Source organism: Callorhinchus milii, unplaced genomic scaffold, assembly GCF_018977255.1.
Source record: "Callorhinchus milii isolate IMCB2004 unplaced genomic scaffold, IMCB_Cmil_1.0 Scaffold5, whole genome shotgun sequence".
In the NCBI taxonomy this organism is placed as follows: Eukaryota; Metazoa; Chordata; class Chondrichthyes; order Chimaeriformes; family Callorhinchidae; genus Callorhinchus; species Callorhinchus milii.
Window position 1 is genome coordinate 2,548,284 of NW_024704746.1, and position 13,862 is coordinate 2,562,145.

At 47.0% G+C, this 13,862-nt stretch overlaps 1 protein-coding gene across 1 annotated transcript in view; it reads left to right on the forward strand.

Annotated features, from left to right (window-relative positions):
* The first annotated feature begins 6,666 nt into the window (after positions 1-6,666).
* Positions 6,667-13,862, forward strand: part of dab1a (DAB adaptor protein 1a) — a 98,006-nt gene continuing 90,810 nt past the window's right edge. The window contains exon 1 of the mRNA XM_042335039.1: positions 6,667-6,694. The gene's annotated coding sequence lies outside the window, so the exon portion shown is untranslated. The remainder of the gene's footprint in view (positions 6,695-13,862) is intronic.

Below are 13,862 nucleotides of genomic sequence, written 5' to 3' on the forward strand. Positions count from 1 at the left end.
CTTTTGTTCTCCCAGAAAACATGCCTAAGTCATCCAGAGAGGTCTATGGAGAATCAGACCAGGGTATCGACCTCCATCTACACCAGAATTAATCAGCACAACATAAGCCGTTTAGGAGGCAGATAGGATAGAGAGGGGAGGAGAGAGGTAGAGGGTGGTGGGGGTAGAGAGGAGAGAGGGAAAAAAAGGAAGGGGAATGAAAGAGGGAGATTGAAGAAAAGAGTGAGGATGGGGAGAATGACGGGAGGTGATTTAGAAGAGGAATTGTCCATTTCACATGTCAGCTTCTCTGACTGAAAGTATGGAACAAGTGTTATATATGTGTATATATAAGGTCACAAAATATACAGTCACTACACTTTACAGTATATCCAGTGAAACGCTTTGAGACATCTCGAAGACGTGATAAAGCGCTATATCAAACGCAAGAACTATTATTATTATGTAAAGGATTTTTATCAAACTAAATAATTTATCCTGACCCACAACCCCTCCCAGACGATAATACCATTCATTCATTCCATTGGCTGTTTGTGGAACCGTGCTCTGAGCAAGTTGGCTGCCTTATTCGTTTACAAATACACAGTTACTACACTTTTTGCATTAAAACATTACACATTTTCAGACATTTCAATGCACTGATAAGGCACAATTTCAAATGTAAGGATTTTTTGTTATTTAAGAAAAAATAATACAAAGGTGCAGGTGGTGAGGAGGGGAATGGGGTTAGACTAGAGAGAGCTCCAGGGGGGGAGCGAGCCCCAGCATAGACACGATGGGCAGAGCGCGAGGAATGGGGTTAAGAGTAGAGAGCTCCAGTGGGGTGGAGTGAGCCCCAGCATAGACATGATGGGGAGAGCGCGAGGAATGGGGTTAGAGTAGAGAGCTCCAGTGGGGTGGAGTGAGCCCCAGTATAGACACAATGGGCAGAGCGTGGGGGAATGGGGTTAGAGTAGAGTGCTCCAGTGGGGGGGGGAACGAGCCCCAGCACAAACACGATGGGGAGAGAGAGGGAGATGACAGGGGAATGTAACATCACAGCAAATTTATAAATCCTTTTGAAACAGGGGATTGTATTCGATGTTGGGGTGCCGAGATTGGATCCCGTTTCTCAGCTGGTCTATGAACCGCTCCGGACTGGGCTTGATGTATTTGGGAATGGTGAGAAAGATCTGGGATTGGTCACTGACTCCAGGATCCGATTGCTCCACCTGGTGGACTGAGCCGGGAATAACAGTAACTCCACAACAATGGCTGCCAGGATCGACGGTCTTGGACAAGGAAGGAAATCGAGATGCGCTGAGTTGATCACCGGCTGACTCTCTCGCTGTGACATGTTGACGTAACTCTCTTTTCCTCGAGGTCTTTGACTCCATTCTGCCTCTCCGGACTGCCTTTTAAGAGCTCTGAGACGCTTCCCTGCGTGGAACACGCTATATAATGCCAGTTGTTGTTGTTGTTGTCGCTCGCTCAGGCGGCCATTGTTATTGTCTGAGCTTTGATGTCGACTGTCCCAACAGAATCCTGTCCTCCCCCGACTGACCCGCACCCTCCTGCCCCCTCATAGCCAATCACAGCGCCCAGGGTTGAATCACCTGTGTAGCTCAGTCTCATCACCGAGACCTTACCAACCTGCCCACTCCCTCTACTCGGCGGGCACGGGCTGCTCCATGCCCCCCAGCCCTGCCTGCCCCACCATTGTCGGTCGGGCTTTCAGCCTTTCTGCCTCCACCACCCTCTGAACTCCATCCCGGAGCCTCTCCACCTCGCTCCCTCCCTTGCGTCCTTCAAGGCCCGTTCTCAAGACTCTCCCCTTTGACCCTGTCTCCAGTCAGTCATCCTCCCAACCCCATGCCCCTTGGCCTTCACCCCCTCCTGTCTCCAACCCCCAGCTCGGGTGCAAACTCTTCGCTGTCCAACACCTTGGGACGTCCTGATGTGGAAGGCATTATATAAATGTAATTTGTTGTTGTAGTTATTGTCACTCACTGCCTTCAGCGTTTAAGTCAGGCTGGGATTTCGGGAATCCAACAGGGCACCGATTTTCTTTTCCAAGATGTCCACAGAGAGATCGGATTGAGTGGAGGGACACTTGTACCTTTCTCTGTGGCTCGATCAGCGAGCGATTGTCAGAGGGCTGAAAGCAGGGTCTCCCCCGAGCTTCGCAGACAGAAAATCCATGCGGCATAGCGAGAGAGCAGCCTAAAAATAGGGGGAAGGAAAAATAAAATAGGTCAGTAGGGATTGTAGATGCAGACGTGTTCTTTAAAGCGCATTGATTTCCAAAAGTAGTTTAATCAGTCCTGATGCTTTGCTTAAAGGGAAGGGAGTTGGGGTGGGGGGATGGCGTTTCCACCAGCGCGGAGACGCAGATTTCAGTCAATAAATAGAATTAAGATGAGGAGGATAACACATGTCCATCTAATTTTCCATGGTAAACTGTGTCGAAAAAGTGTGCGTTCTGTCTCTCCCACCGTTCCCCCTCTTTGCTCCTCCGCTGGCTCCGAGCAAACGAGAGAAAGCTGCTGTTATTCCAGCACTCTATCACCTCCAAGCACCTCGCAGGAGAATTGCAGCCAAGTGTAGTGACTGTTTTCCTCGCTGTGAGGTTTCCGTAAGTAGCCTTGAGGTGAAAGGCGGCGGGAGAACAATATGTTTGACGTTTACATGGTATCTTTCATGTCAGGAGGACGTCTCAGAGCGCTTTTCACAGCTGGCTTTGGGGTTGTGGCGGGGGAGGGGGCACAGTGGTAGGGGGGAGCTGAGAAGAGCAGGGGGAGAGGCAGGGGGTGGGAAAAGGTGATCGAAAGCGCGATCGAAAAGAGAGGTCTTAAAGCGGGCGTTAAAAGGAGGGTTTGAGGTGGAGGGACTCTGAGGTTGCGGAGAGCAGAGGGGGGGGTGGCTGGAGGGGCAGATTCGGTGGTGGGGGGGGATGTTATAAGGTTGCAAGAACTCTGAGAATCCTCTTTTCCGACAGCGTCCGCCCAAACAGGCATAGACAGGCGAGACTTGAAGCCAACATGGGGGGAAGGAGCTGGGGGGGCTTGAACCCACAAACCTCTGACCCAGAGGCGAGAGTGAGCGAGCGAGTGAGTGAGTGAGTGAGTGTGCGAGTGAGTGAGTGAGTGAGTGTGCGAGTGAGTGAGTGAGTGAGTGAGCGAGCGAGCGAGCGGGGCAGACGCAAAGCGTGTGTGGCCCCAAAGTGGTGTCCAGCTCTGAAACCTGTCAGGTTTCCAACTCTCCGCCTTTAAGCGCTTTTCCTCTTGGCTGTTAATTAAATATTTCATTTGGGCGCATCTCCCCAAAGGCTCGCAGTGACAGGAGACTTTATTATCTAAGTGGTGCAACACAATATGAGCTTAGCCAGCGTAGACTTGCAAAGCACAGGAGAGCTGGCACATTTTTCTTTGTCAAAGATACTGTGAAACAGCTCAGCCTCTCTCCCTCTCTCTCTCTTTCTTTTTCATTCAGTATCTCTCCTAACCCCTTCCCCCTTGAGCGTCTGATTTCCTGAGCATTAACTATGCTTTTTTAAAAAAAAACTGTCGTATTTTAAATGTTTATTGAAAAAAAAGAAAACGCACAGTCAATGGTGGGCGATAAATAACTTATGAGTTTGATTTTATTCAACAGGGCATTAGTCTGGTACTGTGGGCACGTGGCATAGGGAATCCGTTAGTGTAACAGTCAGACTGACAGTCTCCGCACCTCTCTCCTACAATCCTTTGCCCCTCTTTATCTGTTACCTCCAGGGCGATGTTGATGGAGGAACACCCTGATTTGACCGGAGGACTTGGAGGTGGGGTGGGAAGGGGGAACTGCCTATGTTTCCACTCAGCACCTGCTAACCCCCTCAAGCCAAAGACCTAACGGGTAGGGTGGACCTAGCTAGACAAGAAGCGCGAAAGACAGTGTTAGTATTAAGTGTGGAGTCCTGTAGCTCAGTGGTTAGAGCACTCGCTTTGCAAGCGAGAGACCTGAGTTCAATTCCAGGCAGAGGGCGAAACTTTGGGCAAGTTTCCTTACTCCACACAGAGCCTAATGATAATCCCTCCAAAACAAAAACAATAATAAATTGGTCATTTTCGATCTACGACTGTTTGTGGGACATTGCTGTGCGCAATTGGCTGCCGCGTTCGCCCACAAATATACGGTCAATTCACTTTACAGTCTATTCTGTGAAGCGCTTTGGGACATTCTCCCGACGTGAAAAGCGCTATATCAAATGCAAGGATTATTATTATTATTATTAAGTGAGCTGGCCAGACAGTGTTAGTATTAAGTGAGCTGGCCAGACAGTGTTAGTATTACGTGAGCTGGCCAGACAGTGTTAGTATTACGTGAGCTGGGTGTGTCCCTCTAGGGAGAGAGAGAGAGAGAGAGAATGTGTGTGCACTCAAGCCTTTCCAGACACAGGAAAATTCCCACGTGGAGGTGGCATTACATATGTGGGATTCTTAAGCACGGTGATGGGTTTCCCCTGTGTATTCCCTTCCTCTCCGCTCTCAATGGCAAGCTCAGTAGTTTTAGCTGGTTAAATTCCAGCAGTGGCCCCAACGCACACACACGCAGACACCCACAAACACACACAAGCCTCGGCTCTTGCCATCTTACTTACACCTTTTACTTTCGGTGATGGGTGAGACAGTCATGTCTCCCATCTACACCCGGACACCAGGAAAATTTCCACGACGACCAACAACAACAACAAATTGCATACCCTTCACGCGGGGTAGTGTCTAGGAGGACTGAATACGCCTCAAAGCGCTTCACGGGAAAATTTTGTGACTGTTACGCAGGCAAATGTGGCAGCCAATCGTAGTAGTAAGTTGCAGATTTCATTCATTGGCATTCATAAGTGCTGTGAAGCGCTTTCAGATGTCACCTGGACTTGAAAGGCGTTGTGTCAAATTCGAAGGTTATTATTATTTCACGAACCTTTGAGATTTTTGACACAGGTTTGCACAACCATTTACAGCAGAGTCCGGGAATAGGAAGTATGAACAGGTCATTATATCGCATACATTGGACCTGTGAACTGTTACCTGACCCCTTCACAAGGTTCAGAAGCGGTTTATAGAGAAAGACTCCACCATCACCCTCACATATGCCAACACACATACACTCCACTATCACACACGCACTCCATCATCAACACATGCACACTGCACTATCACACACCCACTCCATCATCAACCATTTACACTCCGCTATCACATACAAACACTCAACCATCTCACACATACACTCCACTATCACACACTCAACCATCTCACACACATATACTCCACTATAACACTTGCACACTCAACCATCTCACGCATACACTCCACTATCACACACACACTCAACCATCTCACACATACACTCCACTATCACACACACACTCAACCATCTCACACACATATACTCCACTATAACACTTGCACACTCAACCATCTCACACATACACTCCACTATCACACACACACTCAACCATCTCACACACATATACTCCACTATAACACTTGCACACTCAACCATCTCACACATACACTCCACTATCACACACACACACTCAACCATCTCACACACATATACTCCACTATAACACTTGCACACTTAACCATCTCACATATACATTCCACTATTACACACACACACTCAACCATCTCACACACATACACTCCACAAACACACGCACACACTCCATCACCAACACATACACTCCACTATCACACACACACACTCCGCTTCCATAACATACCGCACACCACAACCACACACTCCACCATCACTCACTCACACACACATTCACACACACACGCAAACGCTTGTCTCAGGTTGACCAGAGAGGGCATAATTAAATGTCAGACCCCCTCCCCATGTAACTGAGAAGCAGTGAGCGACAGCAGAGTCTCTGATCAGCTGTGAATCAATCCCCTGTTTCCAATTTACTGCTTAAACCATAAATATTATAAATTGAAACAGGAGGAGAGGGGGAGAGACAAAAATCTTTAATTACTGTTGAGTGTCAGTGAGTGAGTGAGTGAGTGAGGGGGAAACAGGTTCTATGCTTAATCCATCTTTTCCTCACCAACCCCCCCCCCCTCCTGTTTGGTATCCAAAGGGTTAAACGTGACTAGTGTGGGAGCTTTTATTTTACAGGTCATTAGATAATTGATTGAATATCATGTTGCAAAACAGTTTAGGATGAAATGTAAACTGGGGGGAGGGAGGGAGGGAGAGAGATGTGTGTGTGTCTCCCTCTCTCTGTTTGTTGGAGAGCCAATATCCCAGTGTCTGTTGGATCAAGAAAACGTTTGGAGTTTTTTTGAGGGGGGCATTTTATTAGGAGAATTGTGGTAATACTGCATGAGGTATAGCTGTGGCCTGATGAGTGCTCTGTGCTGTGAGTCTTAGCACTGAACTGGCTGAGATCTTATTTCTTCTTCCTACTATGTATATATATTATCTGTAGATCTATATATATTTGGCTCTGGTTGCATTCTTGTGAAGAGGGGAATCTACCAGCTTCTAACATCACCTCCCATCATCAACACAACCCCCTCTCCTTCTCCCACATCCACCCACACAGGGAAAAAAAAGAGGGAGAAATCCCAAGAGGGAGCTTTAAAAAAATAAGACACCCCATCGACATGTGAATGGAGAAATGTGTCCAATTTTTGGCAAAGGAGCAATGCGTATACACAAGGTAAGGCTGGATTTACTCATGTTTGTGGGGCTTTTTTTTTGGTGGGAGAAGGAAGGATGGATGGATGGAGAGAGAGAGAGAGAGAGAGAGAGAGGGGGGGAGTGAGATTTCCCTTCACAGTACTGACAATTTCAGGACATTTTTTTCCAAGGTTTGTGAAATGCATTATTTTCAAAATGTGTGTGTTTGTATATGTATATATATATATGTATGTGTGTGTGTGTATATATATATATGTATGTGTGTGTATATATATATATATGTGTGTGTGTGCAGTATATATTAATGCAATGAGCTTTGCTGTGGTGTTTGAGGGTTGAAGGAGAGAGGAAAGCACAGATAGATGGATAGATATAGAGAGGGAGAGAGGGAAGGAGAGAGAGAGAGAGAGGGTTGCAGTGCTGTGTGGCTTTGCTTTGCTTTGCTCTGATCTGGAGCCAGGGTGTAAATCACCAGCCGGGTGTGAAACACCATCACTGCAGAGAGGCTGGACAGGGGGGTGGGGGGTGGAAATGAGTGAACAAAGGAGAGAATGGGGGTGAAATTTTTTTTTTTTGGGGGGTGAGGGAGATAGGGAAAGAGAGAGGGGAGGAGAGGAAAATAAATATATATATATAAAATGAGATGCCTGTCAGTGCCACAGCTGATGAGGATGATGTGAATGTCCCATTCCAGGTGCATCTGACTTTAACATTGTCAGAGTGGTGCTGATGGGGAGAGGGTCAAAGCTTGTGCAGCATTTGCACTTACTCACACCAACAATTCTCTTGGTTTGCCCCCCAAAAAAAAGAGCTGTGGTTCTGAATTCTTTAGCAAGTTGTGTCTCAATTCCCCCTTCCTCTCTCTCTCTCCTCATTGCTGTGTTTAATTAATTGTTTGGGTTGGGGGGGGTTACCAGCTCTCTCTTGGTCTGGATGGGTTATGTGGGCTCTGTGCTTGTGTGTTATTCCAGATGTGTTGATGTAAGAGAGAGCGCAAGACCAATACAAAGAGATGGTCAGTGTAGAATCTGGATCAATGCAGCAAAAAAAAAGGCTCTAAGGAGGGAGGGGGAAAGGGGGAAAGGAGAGGAGGAAAGGGGGAAAGGAGAGGGAGGGGGGGGGAAAGGAGGGGAATTGAGGATCTGAACTCAAATAAATAAATATTTGTATATCAGTCTTAATGAGAGAGCAAATATACTTCTCATTCAACACCCCCCCTCCACCCCACCACCCAAAAAAAAGTCTAATAGTGTTTTTCCCCGCAATGTGACCAGTGATGAACACTGGTTGGTTTCAGACACTGTGTGTGTGTGTGTGTGTGAACTGATGCTGATGTGATTGATTGTTCCTCAGTGTTTAACGTTAAAGGAAGAGAGAGTTGATCTGTTTTTGCTTTATTCGCTATTTGTCTCTCTTCCACCTCTCTCCCCCCTCCCCATCACCTCCCCCAGTGTTTTTTACACACCCAATTTTATACACACATGATTTTATATTCACCTGATTTTATATTCGCGCACAATTTTATACACACACAATTTTACACACACTCTCATGTTATTTTGTCTCCCCCCCCACCCCACGCCCCCATTCTTCCTCCTTTTTTGGGGGTACAGGGGGAGTTTTCCCCCCACCCGTGGTTTTTACACACACACACACATCCACATACATAACGCGGTTGAGCTTCTGAAAGGCTCAGGCGATAGATAAACAAATTGATTGATAGATGGAGATCGATAGACCAGCCAAAGTCTGTCTGTCTCCCTTTGCCATGGGGAGAGGAGAGCGGAAGGAAGGAAGGAATCCATTCCCAATGGATTTTCCAATTTCCCTGGCTGTGAAATTCCTTCTGCCTGGACACAGGACTCTCTTATCCCAGAGACTGGATGGAAATCACTGAACATCAGTGGCAGAGCATTAATTCCCGCACCCCCCCACTCCACGCGCCAAGACATTTCTATCATTTTTCATCTATTCTCTGATTTCCGCCTTGTCCTCCTCCTCCTCTCTTTCTGTCTCTCTCCGTAACGCATTCTTTCCCACCGTGTAGTGCCTTGGGAATTGGAGGGAGAGAGAGTGGGGGTGTGGGGTGAACCCCTACACTGGTTCTCGTTGGATATGAGCCATCGTTATCGTGTGCATCCTGGCCCAACAGGTCAGCCAGTGGCTTGTGAGTTCACTCTATCCTGGGGGAAGGACGGGTTCATTTGGAACACAGCAATAATCAATAGGGATGTTTATAAGAGAGATGGGTGGATAGATGGATGATCCTTGCATTTGGTATAGTGCCATACAGATAGATTGATAGAGGATAATAATCCTGAATGGTTAGATAATAATAATCCTTGCATTTGATATCGCGCCTTATCACGTCTTCGAGACATCTCAAAGCGCTTCACAGAATAGACTGTAAAGTGAATTGACTATGTTCTGTGGGCGAACCGATAGATAGATACTGTTTGGTGAATTAAGGTGAATGGAGGAAAGGTAGAGAAATAGGATGTATTTTTTAAAAAAATGCCTATATAATTGTAATTGTTGCATTGTGCCAAAATGAGTTCCACGAAGCCTTTCTGTGACTGCGTATTTTGTGAGCGAATGTGGCAGCCAATTTGCCCAGAGCCATGTCTCTAAAACTGCCATGAAGCGAATGACCTATTTTAATTGTGTATGTGAGAGAGAGAGAGAGAGAGAGAGCGAAACTCCGTTCTGTTTTCAAATGTTGCTACGGGATCTTTAACGTCCATCTGACCAGGCATGGATGGGGACCTGGGTTTAACATCTCATCCAAAGGACATTACCTCACCCTCTCAGCGCTGTATTGGAGTGTCAGCCTGTGACCTCAGTGACCTGACGTGGGGCTTGAACCCTCAATCTTCTGTCTCTGAGAGGAGAGCTCTGCTGACTGAGCCAGGCTGTCACATCAGCCTTCATCTCGTAAATTGATGGGAATGGGCTGAATTGTCTCCTCGTGTTCTTGCGCTCAAAGTGTCGGGAAGCCTCAGAGGTCTATCGATTGACCACTCGCTGAGTTGGGAAAACCTGCTGCATTAAAGGGGCGTGGAATTATCCGATCGGCAATTGGGATACGGTTGGTGATTTCTGATGCCGTCCAACAACAACAACAACAACAAATTACGTTTCTATTGCGTCTTTCACATCCGGACGACCTCCCAAAGCACAGCAGACGCAATCTCAAAGTGGATGCAGGACACTCCCCCCATCCCGCCCCCACCACCCCAATTTGCGCCTTTCGCCAAACGGTTATTCCGGAAATCCGGCAAAAAAATAAACAACCAGGTTATAAGAAGGGGCGGAGGTTAGTGTTATCGACGTGGCCTCTCTGACCTTCGCTTTGGCTGACATCACAGGGATGGCAAGAGAGGTTCAGATGAAAGGAAGCCATTTGATCTGATGCTTGTTTCAGATGCACTGGTTGATTCTTCCTATTGCACACAGCCACCCCCACCCACCAGGGAATTTCAGCAGCGACTTGTTGCTGCTAGCATCAGGTTTGGCACCTGTGGGACTGAAATTCCTCTGGTTTTAGGCTTAAATTCATTTGGGGGGGGGTAGATATTCCATCGAGGTCTCGATTTACTCGATTGTATGCCAAGTTTCAGATCATTCAGAGTTTTGGCTACTTTTTACATAACAAAGTTTAATTCTGAAGCCGTGTGTGTGATTTTAAAGTAAGTTTTTTTTAAGTAACTACAGGAAAACCGGCTTCAAAGTTACAGCTGAATTAAATTATTTGCCAAATTCCAAGTAATCTTAAAGGCTACATAACTGGAATAAACGTAGACCCCCGGTGGGAAATATTTCCCCCCCACCCCCAAAGTTTGCCTTCAAATTTAAGGGGTGTGGGAATGGGGCCTACGTGGAGCAGACCGGGTTTATGGCAAGGAACCTTTACTTTGAACCTGTTTTAATTGAAACCTCTCGTTGCATGTTGTGATGCACCGCACGTTGGCAAAGGAAGGTTTTGCCCAGCGCCACGTGTCTGTTTGTGGAGGCGCTGGCGCGGTTATGACAAACAAACTTACACCCCACCCCCCACACTCCCTCTTAATTCATCATTGTCCCGTGTATAAGATGGTATTTTAGGGGTCTTGGTGTCTGCAGGACCGTCCCGTTATTAAATGAGACCCTGACAGCTTCGCGCGCCAGAAACCTTCTTGATTGTCAAAAGGCTTCACTATGTCACTGCCTATGCGTCTGCTGTTCACATCACTTCCTGCTCTCTGCCATGGTTGGTTTGAACAGAAAGCGCCTTTGATGTCACTTCGCCTCACCTCGTCCCCTCCCTCACCTCCTTCAAGGCCCGTCTCAAGATTCTTCTCTTTGACTGCACCTTCGGCCACCCTCCGATCCCTACCCTCCAAACCCTTCTGTGTCCAGCACCTTGGGATGTCCTCCCAACATGAAAGGAGCTGCGTGAATGTCATTTGTTGTTGTTGTTGTTGTGCTGCACTTTCGCAGTATGGTCGGAAGCGCTGCTGACATTGCTTCCTGCGTTCTGTGCCTGAATTCCAAGACAGAAGGAACCAGTCTGACTGCAGCCGCTCTGATACCATGAGCTGTTCACCTCATGGCTGTTTGTGGGGCGGTGCTGCCAGCAGTCACCACACCAAAAACAGGACCAATTTTTCTATGGTTGAACTCAGGTAGAATTTCCGGATGGCTGCCGCCTTCGCCTACGAAACACACAGTCACTACACTTTCTAGTAAATCCCGTGAAGTGTTTTTGAAAGAGCCTTTTTGTGAACTACAAGAATTATTATGATTGTATTGAGGCCATGTACAATAGATGGGGAATTTGGTAAGAGGCATCAACATGGCAGAAGGAAGTGAATGAGCTAACTGCAGATTAATACAATACATGTCTGAAACCAGCACTTTGTAATTACCTCTTAAAGTGAAATTAAATTTAGGACATTAAGTACAGTGACATCTCTCGTTTGCATCTAATTTGTTCCCGTGTAATTACACTGACTAAAACAGTTAGCATGGGCTGACTTTTTACATGGGCACTTCTGGTGCTGTGATGTCCATCACAAATTGATATCTGTTTGTCAGTGTCTCCTCTCAATGAGTTTAACATCCCCAGGGTTAGATTGGATTTGGTCTCCCTGACCATTTTTTCTAGATTTCCACATTTCCCACCAATTATCCTCTGCCTCATTCCAATATCCAACAATTGTGGAGTCCTGTAGCTCAGTGGTTAGAGCACTTGCCTCGCAAGTGAGAGGACCTGGATTCAATTCCTGGCAGGGTGAAATGTTGGGCAAGTTTCCTCACTCCACATGCCTCTGTTTACCTAGCAGTAAGTAGGAACCTGGTTCTTAGTCAATTGGCGGATCGCTTTTCCAGGGATACTCATCCCTCCAAAAAAAAACAATAATAATTTAGCCACTCAATCCACGACTGTTTGTGAGACGCTGCTGTGTGCAATTGGCTGCTGAGTTTCGTCCACAAAATACAGTCAATTCACTTTACAGTATATTGTATCAAGCATTTTGAGACGTGTCAAAGACTTGATAAACTGCTAAATCAAATGCAAGGCTTATTATTATTATGATAATCCCTCGGTTTAATATCTCATTCGAAGGACGGTGCCTCTGAACAATGCAGCTCTCCCTCACCCCACCAGCACTGAACTGGTGCGTCAGTCTGTGTGAGTTGAAAGTCCTGACGTGGGGGTGCAAACCCACAACCTTCTGACTCGGAAGTCAGAGTGCCATGGACTGAACCTCTCTCGGTAACGAAACCCACTGAGTTATACAGTACAGAAGGAGGCCATTCAGCCCATCGTGTCTGTGCCGGCTCTTTGAAAGGAGCTGTCCAAATTAACCCCACTTACTCCCCATAGCCGTGCAAACTTGTCCTCCCCAAATAATTATCTACTTCCCTCTTAAAAGTTATCGAACCAGCTTCCACCAGCCTTTCAGGCAATGGATTCCAGATCCGAATAATTAAAGAGATGTTTCTCCAGGGAAAAGCCACCTGTGTGCAGTGGTCACGTGTGTCCCAATAGTATTGGAGATTCAGCTTGCTCTGTGTATTGTTGGCTTGCTTAATGTCAAGCCACAGCTCGGCTATTTTACAGAGGCCGCGAGCTTATCTTGCGAGGTTTCTGTTGCCCGTGTTGTACAAGATATGTCGTAAACATGTCACGTCCAGGGCATATATGCAACTGCCATGTACACAGCTGTCAAACCTTCAGAAGTGAAGCTTGGGGGAGCTTTCCTCTTCAGAGATGAAGGTTACTTGTGTCAGTTTCAGGCAGCGTTTAGAAACTCGCCAGTGCTGATGTGCACTCTGCACATAATCCTGACTCCATTCCTCGGGGTGAAATCTTCCAGCAGGGGATGAGACGTTAACATGATCATTCACAGAGAAGAGCGATTTGCCCTCTGTAGTATGGGGTTGGCCAGCCGAAAATCTGAATGTTTGAACCGTAAACGGGATTCAAGAATTTTTCACAGTAAAAACAAAATAATAATCCTTACAATTGGTATTAGCATTGGGAGCACATCCCAAAGCACTGCAAGGTAAACATTGTGTGTGTGGGGGTGTGTGTGGTGAGTGGGTGTGTGTGGTGGGTGGGTGGGTGGGTGTGTGTGGGTGGGTGGTGGGTGTGTGTGTGTGTGGTATGATCTTCCTCTCAGACTGCTTACGGTCACCTTTTCCCTCCCCACCCGGATCGGTGTCAGACTCCGTCACTGTTAACCACTCCGATATACAAACGTAATGTTGTTGTAGGTAGTCGTTGCTGCTGCCTATGTTTTGGTCGATCACGGCTCTTTGCGGGATGTCGCTGACCGCATATTGGCTGCTGCGTTTCGCCCGCAAAATACTGTCAATCCATTTTACGGTATATCCTGTGAAGCTCTTTGTGACACCTCAAAGACGTGATCAGGGGCTGTATCAATTGCAAGGATTATTTATAGTGTACTATCTTGGTGGGGGCAGAAACAAGCACGGATCTCACACAGCATTCACAGCATCTACGCTGGCAACTCGTATCGGAATCACTGCGGCTTGTGCATTCAGGGCACCGGTCTGTCGTTTCGAAACATATGCTGCATTTCAATTGCGAGCAAGTTGAGGACAGACATTCTCTCTGTCCAGCAAAGCTGATCTGAACTGACAAGTCAAGCTGTTGCGGATTCTCGCTGACTCGGAAG